General features: G+C 46.8%; 1 pseudogene; it reads left to right on the top strand.

Moving 5' to 3' along the window:
- The first annotated feature begins 2,220 nt into the window (after window positions 1–2,220).
- LOC109576796 (small ribosomal subunit protein uS14m pseudogene) lies at window positions 2,221–2,769 on the top strand (annotated as a pseudogene).
- Window positions 2,770–14,369: the final 11,600 nt, after the last annotated feature.

Consider the following 14,369-nt stretch of genomic DNA (forward strand, 5'->3'; position numbering starts at 1 on the left):
GGAAGAGCATGGCGGAGGGTGACTGCCAGGTGGTCACCTAGGCAACCGCAACTGGGATGGATTTCAGAAAGAGGCTGAGGGCAGAAAGAACAAGGAGGGGATGATGGCAGCAGTCTAGCTAAGAGACGCTTGCCCTGGGACTAGAGCAGGATGGTCAATATGGAAAGGACAAGTTGTTCAGTCGCTCAGTCGTGTCCAGCTCTTCGAAACCCCATGGACTACAGCACGCCAGACTTCCCTGTCTTTCACCATCTCCTGGAGTCTGCTCAAACTCATGTCTATTGTGTCGATGATGCCATCCAACCATCTCATCCTCTGTCATCCCCTTCTCCTCCTGCCTTCAATCTTTCCCAGCATCAGAGTCCTTTCCAATGAGTCATGGCTCTTCGCATCAGGTGGCCAAAGTATTGGAGCTTTAGCTTCAGCATCAGTCCCTCCAATGAATATTCAGGACTGATTTTCTTTAGGATTGACTCATTTGATCTCCTTGCAGTCCAAGGAAAGGGCAAGAGGGTTTAGCATATACTTAGTAGGTGACAGATATCAGGAAAGGGAGACCTGGAGACTGGTTCTCAGGTTCTCACAGGTGAACAAGAGGATGTTGGTGTGAACTGAATGCAGAGGACCAGAACGTGGGAAGCACAGCCAATTTCAAGGGAAGGTGATGGCAGGTTTGGACTGCGGGATCTGAAATAAGTGGAGAGTGTTCAGGGGAGGTGTGCGGTTTCACACACGCACATGGTGCCTGCAAGAGGGCTAGGCGGAAGTCACCAGCTACTGTGAGCATAGTCAAAATACAAGCAAACTGGTTACTGTCAACATGGTTAGAACCTGAGAGTAGGTGACATCTGCTGGACAGAGACTACGGGATGAGAAAGAACATCCACACTGAGAATCATCAACATCTAAGATGAGCAGAGGACGAAATTCTCTCCAGAGGAGAAACAGGGAGTTGGAATCCTGGCAGCAGGAAGTTTCAAAAAAGAGGCTGTATTACTCTGCTATGTATGTGAGTCGTTTCTTCGTGTCCGACTCTTTGCAACCCCATGGGCTGTAGCCCGCCAGGCTCCTCTGCCCATGGAATTCTTCAGGCAAGAATACTACAGTGGGTAGGCATCCCCTTCTCCAGGGCATCTTCCTGACCCAGGGCTTGAGCCTGGGTCTCCCTCATCGCAAGCAGATTCTTTGCCATCTGAGCCACCGGGGAAGACCTGCTACAGGGCTGCCATAGTGAAGGACTTCATGCTGGGTGGCTGAAACAGGAAAGACTGATTTTCTCGTGTTTCTGGAGGTTGAAAGCCCAAAAGCGAGGTGGTTTCACCTGAGGCTCTATCCGTGGCTTGTAGACGGCAACTGCTTTCTCTCTCTGTTTTCTTGGTCATCCCTCTGGGTGTGTCTGCATCCTCTCCTCCTTTTCTCATAAAGACAGCAGTCATCTCGGGTTAGGGCTCACCCTCGTGACCTCATTTTAACCTGTCTCTTAAAAGCTTTTGTCTCCAAGTAAATAGCCATCACAAGCTGAAGCACTAAGGGTCAGCACTTCAGCTTATGAATTTGAGGGGGACACGGTTCAGACCATTGCAGTGGGTTCGATAGAATCAAACACAGCAGAGACACCCAGTAATTTAAAGCTGTAAAGTGTTCTTTGGGGGTTTAATCACTAATTCGTGGCTGACTCTTTGGACCCCATGGGCTGTAGCCCACCAGGCTCCTCTGTCCATGGGATTTTCCAGGCAAGAATGCCAGAGTGCATTGCCATTTCCTTCTCCAGGGGACCCTCCCAACCCAGGAATCGAACCAGGGTCTCCCTCATTGCAGGCAGATTATTTACCGATTGAGTTACCAAAGGGCCCTTTGGGTTTGGCGAAGCAGAGGTGATGGCTGACCTCAGTGCTGCTTGCTGAAGCCAGATGACAGTGGGTTATGACGTTCTTAAGTGGAAACAAATAGTTTGGGAGAAACGTGGATGAATGTATATCCTTCGAGAGTTTGGAAGAGGGGATACTTTTTTTTTTCAGCCACACCATGAATCATGCAGGATCTTAGATCCTCAACCAAGGGTTGAACCTGTGACCCTTGCAATGGACGTAGACTCCTAACCCCTGGGCCTCCAGGGGAGTCCCTGGAGGAGGAACTACTAATACCTCTGCCCACGTTCCTCATTTGGAAAGCAAAGTATAAGGATTTGAGAATAAAGTGGCAGCGGTTTGACATTTGCGGCGAACAAGATGGCTACCTCCATGCTCGGATCTCTGCTGCGGATCGTCTGGCAGGTGGTTCCTTCATCAGCTTCAGGCCAAGCTCGAAGTTACTATGTCGATTGGAGAATGTGGCGTGATGTAAAGAGAAGAAAAATGGCCTACGAATATGCAGATGAGAGGCTATGGATCAATTCTCTCAGGAAGAATATTATTCTTCCAAAACACCTTCAGGAGGTGGCTGATGAAGAAATTTCTGCCCTTCCCCAGGATAGCTGCCCTGTTAGAATTAGAAATCCATGTGTTATGATGTCCCGTCCACGAGGCGTAAAGCGGCCCTGGAGGCTCAGCCGTATCGTCTTCCGTCACTTAGCTGATCATGGGCAACTGTCTGGGATCCAGCAAGAAATATGGTGATCAGCTCCAGAACCTACTGACCTTGCAGGAAAACCATTTAGGCAAGAAGAGACTTTTCTAATAGATAAAAACCTGATTTTTATTTGAGTGTTCTGTCAGTGAATAATAGTTTTCTAAACATATTGTTCCCAAGCATAGTGCAAAGAGTAATTAAAAAAAAGAAGTTTGTGGGGGAAAAAAAAGGATTTGATACCAAGTAAATGAAGTATTATGAATATTATGATCTCTAGAGTAGAATAATTTCATTTATTGAGCACTTTTTCTGTGCTAGAAAAATTCATTTTAATCCTTCCAACAAATCTATGACATAGTATTGTTATCTTTATTAACAAGTGGAGGAACTGAAGCTTTGAGGGTTTAAACAACTTGTCCATGAAGGTGCTACTTCAGATGGCCGGGCTGGGCTTTTTGAAAGCTACAAAACCCTGGGCCTTAACTATTTCATTATAGTGTCTGTATTTAAAATAGACAGTCAGCAAATTTGAGACAGGTTACTGACTAAAAGTTTGTAAGTTATTTGCTTAGATCATAGAATACATTTTCCCATGGAGGGTGATTGGTGATGACGACTGAGTTCTTATCAGCTCACAAATGTATGTTTAAAGTATAATATACGCAAAGACACTTTTTATCTGCCACACTAATGATTAACCTAGACAGCATATTAAAAAGCAGAGACAAAAAAAATAAATAAAATAAAATAAAAAAATAAAAAGCAGAGACATCACTTTGCTAACAAAGGTCCATATAGTCAAAGCTATGGTCTTTCCAGTCGTCATGTATGGATGTGAGAGTTGGACTATAAAGAAAGCTGAGTGCCAAAGAATTGATGCTTTTGAACTGTGATGTTGGAGAAGACTCTTAAGAATCCCTTGGACTGCAAGGAGATCAAACCAGTCCATCCTAAAGGAAATCAGTCCTGAATATTCATTGGAAGGACTGATGCTGAAGCAGAAACTCCAATACTTTGGCCACCTGATTCAAAGAACTGACTCATTGGAAAAGACCTTGATGCTGGGAAAGATTGAAGGTGGGAGGAGAAAGGGATGACAGAGGATGAGATGGTTGGATGGCATCACCAACTCAATGGACGTGAGCTTGAGTAGACTCCAGGACCTGGTGATGGACAGGGAGGCCTGGTGTGCTGCAGTCCATGGGGTCGCAAAGAGTCAGACACAACTGAGTGACTGAGCTAAACTGAACTGAACGATTAAATAACAAAATAAAAATATCACTGATCAAGAAGTCTTTAAAAATTATCTTAAATGGTAGGACTTGAAAATGTCAATAAAGAAGTATGTAGGAGGAAGTTTCTGGGGCATTTTTTTTTTTAATATTTGAATTTGAAACCCATTTCTCTTTAATAAAAATTTATTTATTTGGCTGAATTGGGTCTTAGTTGCAGGATCTCCATTGTATCATTTGGGATCTTTCACTGCAGCCCAGGGACTCTCTTGTTGTGGGAACAAGTTGCAACACCTGGGCTTTGTTGCTCCATGGCATGTGGGATCTTCCCGGACCAGGGATCAAACCCGTGTCCCTTGCACTGTGAGGTGAAATCTTAACCATTGGGCCACCAGGGAAATTCCGAATCCCATTTCTTTATCTCATCCAATTTTCTGCAAACATTTGCTTTCCCACCACCTTCCTTGATTCAAGTCATTCATTGGCAGTGATTAAGGAGTTTCTCAACCAATAAATGTAATTTTAAGATGAATAGAAACTTTTCTGGAAAATCAGCTAGTAATTGTGAAATTTAGAACAATGCCGGGCATAAAGTAGTTAGGTTATATGTGCTGAGTACTCATCTAGGTTCTTTGAAGGTACTGCGTTAACTCATTTAATCCTTGTGTTAACAATCCTACCGCTGCTCCTGGGTTATATTGGGGAAATAGAGCCCCAGAGAGACAAGGAACTTTCCCAAGGCAACGCAAACAAAAGAGCTAGAGCCCAAACCCAGGCTTTTGGGTGGCACTTAATGCCTTTAAGTGGCAGGAAAGAGGCTGTTGAAGATGTGGGTACCCATTTGTGATGGTTAGTTTTATGTGTCAACTTGGCTGGACTATGATATCCAATTGACTGGTCAGACATCAGTTGAGGTGTTGTGTAAAAAGGTTTTCTTTTAAAGATGTGATTTACATTCAAATCAGTAGATTTTGAATAAAGCAGATTACCCTCAAACATGTTGGGTGGGCTTTGTCTAACCAGCTGAAGGCCTTAGGAATAAAGATTGACATCCCCCTAAGAAGGAAAAAGGGCTTCCCAGGTGGCGCTGATGGTAAAGAACCTGCCTGCCAGTGCAGGAGACATAAAAGACACAGGTTCGATCCCTGAGTTGGGAAGATCCCCTGGAGGAGGGCATGGCAACCCACTCCAGTATTCTTGCCTGGAGAATCCCATGGACAGAGGAGCCTGGCTGGCTGCAGTCCATGGGGTCGCAAAGAGTTGGACACGACTGAGCAACTTAGCACAAGGAGGAAGGCCGCCTCTGGACGGCGGCAGACGAATTCTGCCTGCGTGTCCGGCCTGCGAACTCAAAACTGCCTCTTCTCAGGGCATTCCCAGCCTGCCCCGCAATTTTCAGATCTGCCAGTTCCAACACCCTGTGGGAGTCAATTCCTTAAAATAAGTGCCTTTCTCTTTCGTTCTGTATCTTTCCTGGTGGTCTGTTTCTCTATTCTCTAGCCTGAGCACCTTCACTCACACACACCTGATAAATCTTGCCCGAGGTCAGCAATAAAGCCGAGGGAGTGAAGGGCCAGCTCAAAGGAAAAGCTTGACGCGGGAGTTAGGGAAGGACTCCGTGGGGAAGGGCTCCCCTTGGCTCCCTTGGACCCAGACAGCCTGGCTCCTCCCCAGAGGAAGAAAAGGCACTGGAGAAGGTGGGAGGGCAGCTCCAGCCTGAGCACTGGCAGGGGGCGGTGGCGAGGGGGGGACGTGTGCGCAGATCAAGAGCAGTAAAGAAAACCTCACCTCAGCAACCCGGGAGCTCCTCCCGGGGCTCGGGAACCAGTCTTCATTACTTGTATCTTTCTTTCTTTCTCCTGCGTGATTTTTGTCCACTTTTTGAGATATAATCTCTAAACAATAAAATTCTCCAGTTTTATGTGTGAATCGTGATGAGTTCTGACACATGGTTCCCATCACCAGTCACGACACACAGCGTTTCCAACTCTCCCAAAAGCTCCCTCGTGTCCTCTGGCTGTCGATTCCGCCCTTCCCTGACCCCTGGCAAGCACTCTGGTTTCTGCCACTGTGGTTTCGCTTTGTAGAGAATTTCAAATACTCGAATCATCCAGTATGTTCTCTTGCATCCAAGCTGCTTTCACTTTGCATTATACATTTGAGCTTCATCCATGCGGTTACTTGTATCAGTAACTCATTCAGCTTGCTGAATGAATATCCATACAATGAATATCCATTACTGTACGGATGGACTGTGCTCCTTTGACCAGTGGCACATTTGAATTGTTTCCAGTTCTTGTCTATTATGAGGACAGTTGCTGTGAGCAGCCAAGTACAGGCCTTTGTGTGGACATGTGTTTTCACTTCTTGGGGTAAATACCCTAGCAGTGGGATTGCTGGATCATATGGTAAGCGTACACTTCACTTTGTGAAAAAAAAAAAACAAACGGCCAAACTGTGTTACTAGAGTGGCTGTATATGATTTTAGCTTACAATAAGGGGAGAAAGGAGAAGAAATATACCTTGCTGTTTAGGAAAAAAAAAAAAATCAACCCCTCAAAAAAAGGCTTCCAAGGGGGAAAAGCAGTTTGGAATTAACTGTGGGCTGCGTTTCTGCATGCTATGCCTTTCCAGGGACCGCAAAATCAAGAGCGGATGGTATCCTGACTTTTGCAAATTAACGTAACATGAGATGGGCGTGACATTCTCAGACCTCAAAATCAAGCACACTAGTGTGTGTGCACTCAGCTGTGTCTGACTCTTTGCCACCCCATGGACCATAGCCCACCAGGCTCCTCTGTCCATGGGATTCTCCAGGCCAGAAGACCAGAGTGGGCTGCCATTTCCTACTCCAGGGGGTCTTCCCGACCCAGGGCTCGAACCCACATCTCTTGGGTCTCCTGGATTGACAGGCAGACTCTTTACCACTGTGCCACCTGGGATGCCATCAATACACTTGATAAAATGGATTTTTAAATTTTTCTTTAGATCAAGTAAATTTCAACTTGGTGGCCACATTTCCTGAGTTGGAGGGGAAGGGACAGTTGACCTCTGTCCTTCAGAAGGTACTCTTTCCATCTTCAGGGAAGTAAAAAGTTGGCAGAGTCTTCCCTGGACCGAGGCAAAAGGGTGGGTCACCAGCACCCCTCGGACAGCAAGTGACCAGTCCCCAGGTCACTTGGCTGTACTGGTGAGTGACAAGGATATTTTTTGCCAGTCTTAGAGGACTGATGACAGGAAGCCCCTGTTGGTCTGAGTAGTTTCCAGGTGTCGAGTGCCTTGATACTCCTATGAAATTCTGGGGGCACAGGGATGTTTGACCAGGCCAGGAATCCTGTGTCCTGCCCCTCGTCAACTCCCCCGAGGCAGGACATCCCAAAGAACAAGACTTGGAGGTCAGGTCTCCTTTCCACCCAAGTCCCTGGAGAAGGGATGACAACCCACTGCAGTATTCTTGCCTGGAGAATCCCATGGACAGAGGGGCCTGGCGGGCTACCGTCCGTGGGGTCGCAGAGAGTCAGACTCTACTAAGCAACTAACAGTTTCATTTTCACTTTTCCATCCAAGTTACCTGGAGCTCCTTGAAGAAGAGAAAGAAAGCCACAAAGAAGAGGGGGAAATACTTTAAAACATTCTGCAAAGACAGTCACGTTTGTTAACATGGTTAATAGTAACTCATGTTTTCAAAGATGACAAAATGAACGCACCAAACTACGAGAAATATTGATACCAAATGAAAAGGGATCAGTGAACCGTTTTTTCCACATTCTGCCTTTGAGATGAAGACAAGTTCTGAGAGATGCCCCCAACCTCCTGAGAGACTTTCAGTTTGCTCCCAGAATCAATGAGCTGCTTCCCTTGGGGAAGCTAAACCGGGAGGTGAAGACGGGCACCCGCCCCTGGGAGTGGGTGGGGGTCCGTTCTCAGCAGAGTGGGCTGGACTACGGGGCTTCTCTCCCCAGGAGATGTGTCCTTTTTCAAATAATTTTTCTTTTTTGATGCAGACCATTTTTAAAGACTTAATTGATTTTGTTACAGTATTGTTTCTGTTTTATACTTTGGTTTTTTGGCTTCCAGGCATGTGGAATCTTAGCTTCCCGACCAAAGATAAAACCTACACCACCCATGCTGGAAGGCGGAGTCTTAACCACTGGACCACCAGGGAAGGCCCCTAGATAATGTCCTTTTAATCTCAGATGCTCAAGTTTTTTCTTGCAACAGAAAGGAAAAGCCAGACTCAGATGGAGATGATGAGGAAACCACAGGAGCCTGGATGGCGAGCCTGCATTGTGCGTCCCTGGAGGCTAACCCAACTCCTAGCTCACGGCGACTGGGAGTCCCGCCTGTGAGGCTGTCTCCACAGACACGCACTAGGTGCCTCTACCAACCACCGTGGATCGCTGGCACCGGGACACCCCCTGCCTGCCCCCTGGTCAAAGTGATTTTCAAGGGGGCCTGGGTGTCATTAGCTGGAGCATCTGACTCCACTCCAACTGTGGGTGTCAAGGGAACCATCACTTCCATTCTGCCAGATCTAATGACAGACAGTGGCCAGGGCTCACCCCCAGAACCGCCCCCGTGATTCCCCAGCTCACCCAGTAGACAGAGCCTTCCTCCTAGTGAAGGAGGAAACAGGCAGAACAGGCTCCATCTGGAAAGCAGGACTCCGTCTTGGGCTGGACTGTGGACTTTGAGCTATAAGCCCAGTATCTATGGACATGACATACCAACTGGAAAACCAGGCCCCCCGGATGGAAGAGCCCCAGGGCTTGTACCTAGACTCTCCGTTGCCTAAAAGAATACGGTAATTATCTGTGTAACCAAATAGAATCATAAATTCTATTATGCTTATTGGGGTATAACCACAGGCCTGTGTAACCAAATAGAATCATAAATTCTATTATGCTTGTTGGGGTATGACCACAGGCCTGTGTAACAGAATAGAATCATAAATTCTATTATGCTTATTGGGGTATGACCACAGGCCTATTGATAATTGTCCACTGTTAACTAACTAGGCTTAAGGCATGTGAATCACAGGTTAACTTTGATTGGATCTTTCTCTTCCTTTGTTCAGACTAGTTTCAGGGAATTTGGGGAGGTGGGTATGGGCACGTATACTTAGGGTATATAAGGTTTTCACAAAAACTGGTCGGGGTCCTTGGCTAAGAGGAGACGCTGCCTTGGGCCCGCCGCTGTAATAAACTGCACCCCGCTGTCTGCTTGTCCTCCTGAGTGGGTTTGTTCCCCGGAACGCGTGGCTACAACACTAGCTCACTCCTTCTCCTGGCTTCCTGACAGCGCCTGATTTTAGCCTTTGTCTCTTTCTCCCTGCTGGCTGCTGTCCCCCACCTGCCCTCTCAGGGGCGGCGCCTGTCCAGCTCAGTCCTCCCCTCCACTGTCCTGCTGACCAGCTCTGAGGTCGCCTGCTGGCTCTCCGGCTCCTCCCTGAGCACCCTCTCTTCCGCCGTCCTCCAGTTTGGAGACCACTGCTCTCATCTGCGGAGATTTCAGGAACTCATCCCTCCCAGACCCCGTTTCTGGGAGGGTGGAGTCAGGCGTTGCTGGGCAACAGGACAGACGGAGCCGCTCAACTGTTCTTAGCTACTCTCTCCTGACCTCTATTAACAATCAGCTCTTCCCTTTGTGGACTGTAGCTGGCAACTTTTGCTGACTCATTATCTGTTGTTTGGTCACAGGACTAGATTTTGGAGGAAGGAGGGTTTCGAGGTTGAAATTGACAGAGGGAAGTCCAGAGGTCCGAAAGCCAATGAACTTTAATTTTTTTACTTGAAAAGTTCATTAGAACAACAGACACAACAGAAACACAATTTCCCTATCTATAATTCTCCTTTCTAGCTCTTACCACAGCTTATATTTATTGCATATATTTGGGAAGTTACGCTATCATTTCTCCTCCATTAAAGACTCCATCAAGGACCTATTGCAGAACACAGTGAACCATACTGAGAACTGTGTAATAGCCTTCGAGGGAAAAGCGTCCTGGCTCTGTGGCTCAGATGGGAGAGTCTGCCTGCAATACAAGAGACCCGGGTTTTGTCCCTGGGTTGGGAAGATCCCCTGGAGAAGGAAATGGCAACCCACTCCAGTATCCTTGCCCAGAGAATCCCATGGACAGAAGAGCCTGGCAGGCTACAGTCCATGGGGTCACAAAGAGTTGGACACGACTGAGAGACTTTTCCCTGAGTAAGGGAAAATAATCTGAGGATATTTATGCATAAAGAAATCACTGTGTTGTACAGCTGAAATCAGCATATTGTAAATCAACTACACTTTAATTAAGGAAAAAACCTCCCTGAGGGCAAGTGCTGGATCTGCCTTGTGGCCTCAGTCATTACCAAACTGCCTGACATGCGATAGGAGCACACGAAGTACGTGGGTGAATGAATTATTTAATTAACCCATCAGACAAGCCATCAGTGTTTGATAGAACCAGGTTACCCTCTCTTACTCATAGAAAGTCAGTGCCGCGGAGAAGGAAATGGCAGCCCACTCCAGTGTTCTTGCCTGGAGAATCCCAGGGACGCGGGAGCCTGGTGGGCTGCCGTCTATGGGGTCGCACAGAGTCAGACATGACTGAAGCGACTTAGCAGCAGTCACTGAAGTACTGGAGATTACTTTCCATGGCTATCTACAGAAGAAAACTAGAGTATTTTATACTGTTTTTAAAAGACAAAAGATATAAGGTATTTGAATTTCCATACTAAGAAGTAGCCGCTTCTATTTGGTGGTAAGATTTTAGTATCAGTGACTTTGTAACCTTGATTAACATCAGTGCTGTGGGTGTTCAGAAAAAAGGTAAACTCTGAAAATAGAGAATTTAGAAATCTAAAAGCCAGAATCATTTCAGGGTTAAAAAAAAAAAAGTGTGGTGTGTGCTTTCTTGTATCTGAGTAAGTGTTTGTGACAGGTCAGTACAAAATATTTGTTTCCCTGCAATCTCACTCCTTAATTTGATCTTCATGCTGTTAGGATGGCATTTTCCATTCATCTCTGTTTTCCTTTAATAAAGACTAAGAGATAAGGAAAAAAAAAGAAAGAAAGAAAGTCAGTGCCGGCCCGCTCCGCACCAGGACATGGACTTCGGGGAGTGTGTGTAAAGTGAGCCCTGACGGGCCTGTTAAAACATGTACTTAACGATATGCTGGATACCTGGAAAAGATTTAAAATATGAATCCTTTGCGTCTTATTATCCCCATGCAGCTTTCAAGCTAAGCGACAGTAGATATCAAATGCCAGATAAAAAGTATAGCCCAGAATGTGGTACATACATATGGGGTATGGAAGAAAAAATATTCCAACCCAGGCCACCACATAGACGAACCTTGAGGCCATTGTGCTAAGTGAGCTCCACCTAAGGGATAAACCTATGGGCTTCCGTCGTAGCTCAGTCAGTAAAGAGTCTGCCTACAGTGCGGGAGACCCTGGTTCAACTCCTGGGTCGGGAAGATCCCCTGCAGCAGGAAATGTCAACCCATTCCAGTATCGTTGCCTGGAGAATCCCATGGACAGAGGAGCCTGGCAGGTCACAAGAGATGGGCACAACTGAGCGACGTGCACACACACACACACACACGAAGGATAAACACTGTTGATTCCACTTAAGTCAGGGATGCAGAGCAAATTCACAGGGACAGAGTGCAAATGGCGGTTGTCAGGGGCTGAGGGGAGGAGAGGATGGAGAGTTATTTTTAACAGATAAAGAGTTTCAATCTTGCAAGATGCAAAAAGCTCTGGACATGGTTGGTGGTGATGGTGGCCCAGAAATGTGAATACGCTTCTGCTATTGCACCATGCACTTCAAACTGGTTAAAACAGTAAATTTATATTTCACCACAATGTAAAAAAAAACTTTTAGAAGGATAGCCCAAATGTTGTGGGAACTCTGTGCCTCCCAAGAAGGTTCTTTGTTTTTGCTATGGCGGGCACTCGTAGTTGCGGCACGTGGGATGCAGTTCCCAGACCAGGGAAGGAACTGGGCCCTCTGCGCTGCGGAGGATGGGGTCTCAGCCACTGGGTCACCAGGGAAGACCCCTCCCAGGAGGCTGCTGATGCCAGTGCTAAGACTAGTAGACAATTAAATGAGACCACAGGCGACAGGGGTGTCCTGAGTTTAATGAAAGATGACATGAAATGAGAGAAGGAAGATGTGGATCTTCGAGTGTTTTTCGTGTGAAAGGTGTTTGGAATTTCTTCCTGAGCAGGCTGGGGGCACAGGGTTTGAACGGTATCTCAAATCTGCTCATCTGGCCATCTCTCCCATTTCAGCATGGATCCCAGTTCGGCTCAGTCACTTAGTTGCATCCGACTCCGTGACCGCATGGACTATAGCACGCCAGGCCTCCCTGTCCATCACCAACTCCCAGAGTTTATTCAGACTCGTGCCCATTGAGTCTGTGATGCCATCCAGCCATCTCATCCTCTGTCCTCCTCCTCTCCTGCCTTCAATCTTTCCCACCATCAGGGTCTTTTCCAATGAGTCAGTTCTTCGCATTAGGTGGCCAAAGTATTGGCGCTTCAGCTTCAGCATCAGTCCTTTCAATGAATATTTAGGACTGATTTCCTTTAGGATGGACTGGTTGGATCTCCTTGCTGCCCAAGGGACTCTCAAGAATCTTCTCCAGCAACACAGTTCAAAAGCATTGATTCTTCAGTGTTCCCAGGACTCCTCATTTGTCACAAGATTCGCCAGGCAGAACAGAGCTGCTCAATTACATTAGCTGCTTCCAAACTGTGTTTTGTTCTGCTTTTGTCTTTTAAAAGCAAACAGCAAAAAAAAAAAAAAAAAAAGCAAACAGCATATCCCTTCCAACTCCAATCAGCACTTAGCCACACAATGACCTCAATATCCCCACCGTTCCACAGGGACAGAAACATTCATCCTGCACGTTCGTATGTGGCTCTGAGGCAAATGGAAAACACCAAGGGAGAGATGGTCACAGGGAGGGACGGGGCCCTGCCGGTCCCTTCCGAGGGCCAGGCCGTGGTGGGGAGCATTTCAGAGACTGAGAAATGCTGCTCTTACCTGTCGTCTCTTTCCAGCCTCTTCTTCCTCTTCCACCCGGCAGAGGTGTTGGATGGCCCTGAGTTTCCGTAGTCACAGGACATGGCACGGCCTCGATAGAGGGGCTGCCCTACCTGTGTGGACCACCAGCACAGCAGGCCATGCGGAGAGGGTCTCACAACAAGAGCCAAAAGCCACTGGCGCTGGCAATTCCATCTGATTCTGTAGCGCTCCAGCGACAGGGGTTCCACTTTAGCTCCTTTTAGCTAAGAGTCAGACACAACTGAGTGACTTCACTTTCCCTTTTCACTTTCATGCATTGGAGAAGGCAATGGCAACCCACTCCGATGTTCTTGCCTGGAGGATCCCAGGGACAGGGGAGCCTGGTGGGCTGCCATCTATGGGGTCGCACAGAGTCGGACACGACTGAAGTGACTTAGCAGCAGCATTCAATGCCCCAAAGCTACAATAGAAATTTCCTTCTAAGGCACTCAGTCCTTTTGGGAAGCACTAGAGGAACCACAGATTTACAACTTGATCATTCCGTTTCTTTAGACATACAACCAATGTTATCATCTTTACTGAACAGGAATTCTCCTTTTTCTTGGGTTTTAAGACATCTGGGATAAAACCTGAGCACTTACCCCTTTTGGGAAGAGATGAAGCAAAGGCTCCCTGCCCAACTTGCATAAAAGCCTTCTCTATGGCTACAACTCTTGAAAAAAGAACCTTTTTGTAAGCTTGACCCACAAGGTTCTCAAATCTGACTCCGAGATCCAGGATCCAGGGCTCGTGGTGAAAGTTAAGGGGATGGTGGAATTTCAAACTTGGACGCTGATTAGTCAGGTTTCCCACATAACGTACTCCTGCTGTTGAAAGCCAGGTTTTCCTTGATGAGAGAACTCTCGCTTTGTAAAGCGCGCCAATGGCAACGTTTCTTTCCTTCCAATTCCATGGACTGAAGGTTCTTGGTTTCTGAGTTCTCGTCTTGCTTGGCTGTCTCCGTACAACAACTCAAGGTTTGATTAATAGACCTATTGAGGGAGACGAAGCCAGTTTAAGCTGGTCAAGTGTTTTACATGATGCTTCGCTTTTACATGGGAAACTCTTTTCCTAAAAAAATTTATTTTACCGGACTTCCCTAGTGGTCTAGTAGTTAAGAATCCGCCTGCCAATGCAGTGGACCAGGGTTCAATCCCTGCTCCGGGAAGATCCCATATGCCTTGGAGCAACAGAGCCCACACATGTACCACAGCTTCTGGGCCCTTGAGATCTAGAGCCTGTGCTCAGCAACAAGAGGAGCCACTGCAAGAGAAGCCCCCATTCTCCACAACCAGAGAAAGCCTGTGTGTAGCAGTGAAGATCCAGAGGAGTCAAAAATAAATAATAATTTTTAAATTATTTTAAAGATCTATTTTATTGATCTATAGCTTATTCACAACGCTGTGTTGATTTCCACTCTAGAGCACAGTGATTCAGTTACACATCTTTTATCAAACGAAAAAAGCTGGAAGGTTTGTCCCCCTCCAGGTAGATGCAGCTGC

Source organism: Bos indicus, chromosome 23 (genome assembly GCF_029378745.1).
Source record: "Bos indicus isolate NIAB-ARS_2022 breed Sahiwal x Tharparkar chromosome 23, NIAB-ARS_B.indTharparkar_mat_pri_1.0, whole genome shotgun sequence".
Lineage (NCBI taxonomy): Eukaryota > Metazoa > Chordata > Mammalia > Artiodactyla > Bovidae > Bos > Bos indicus.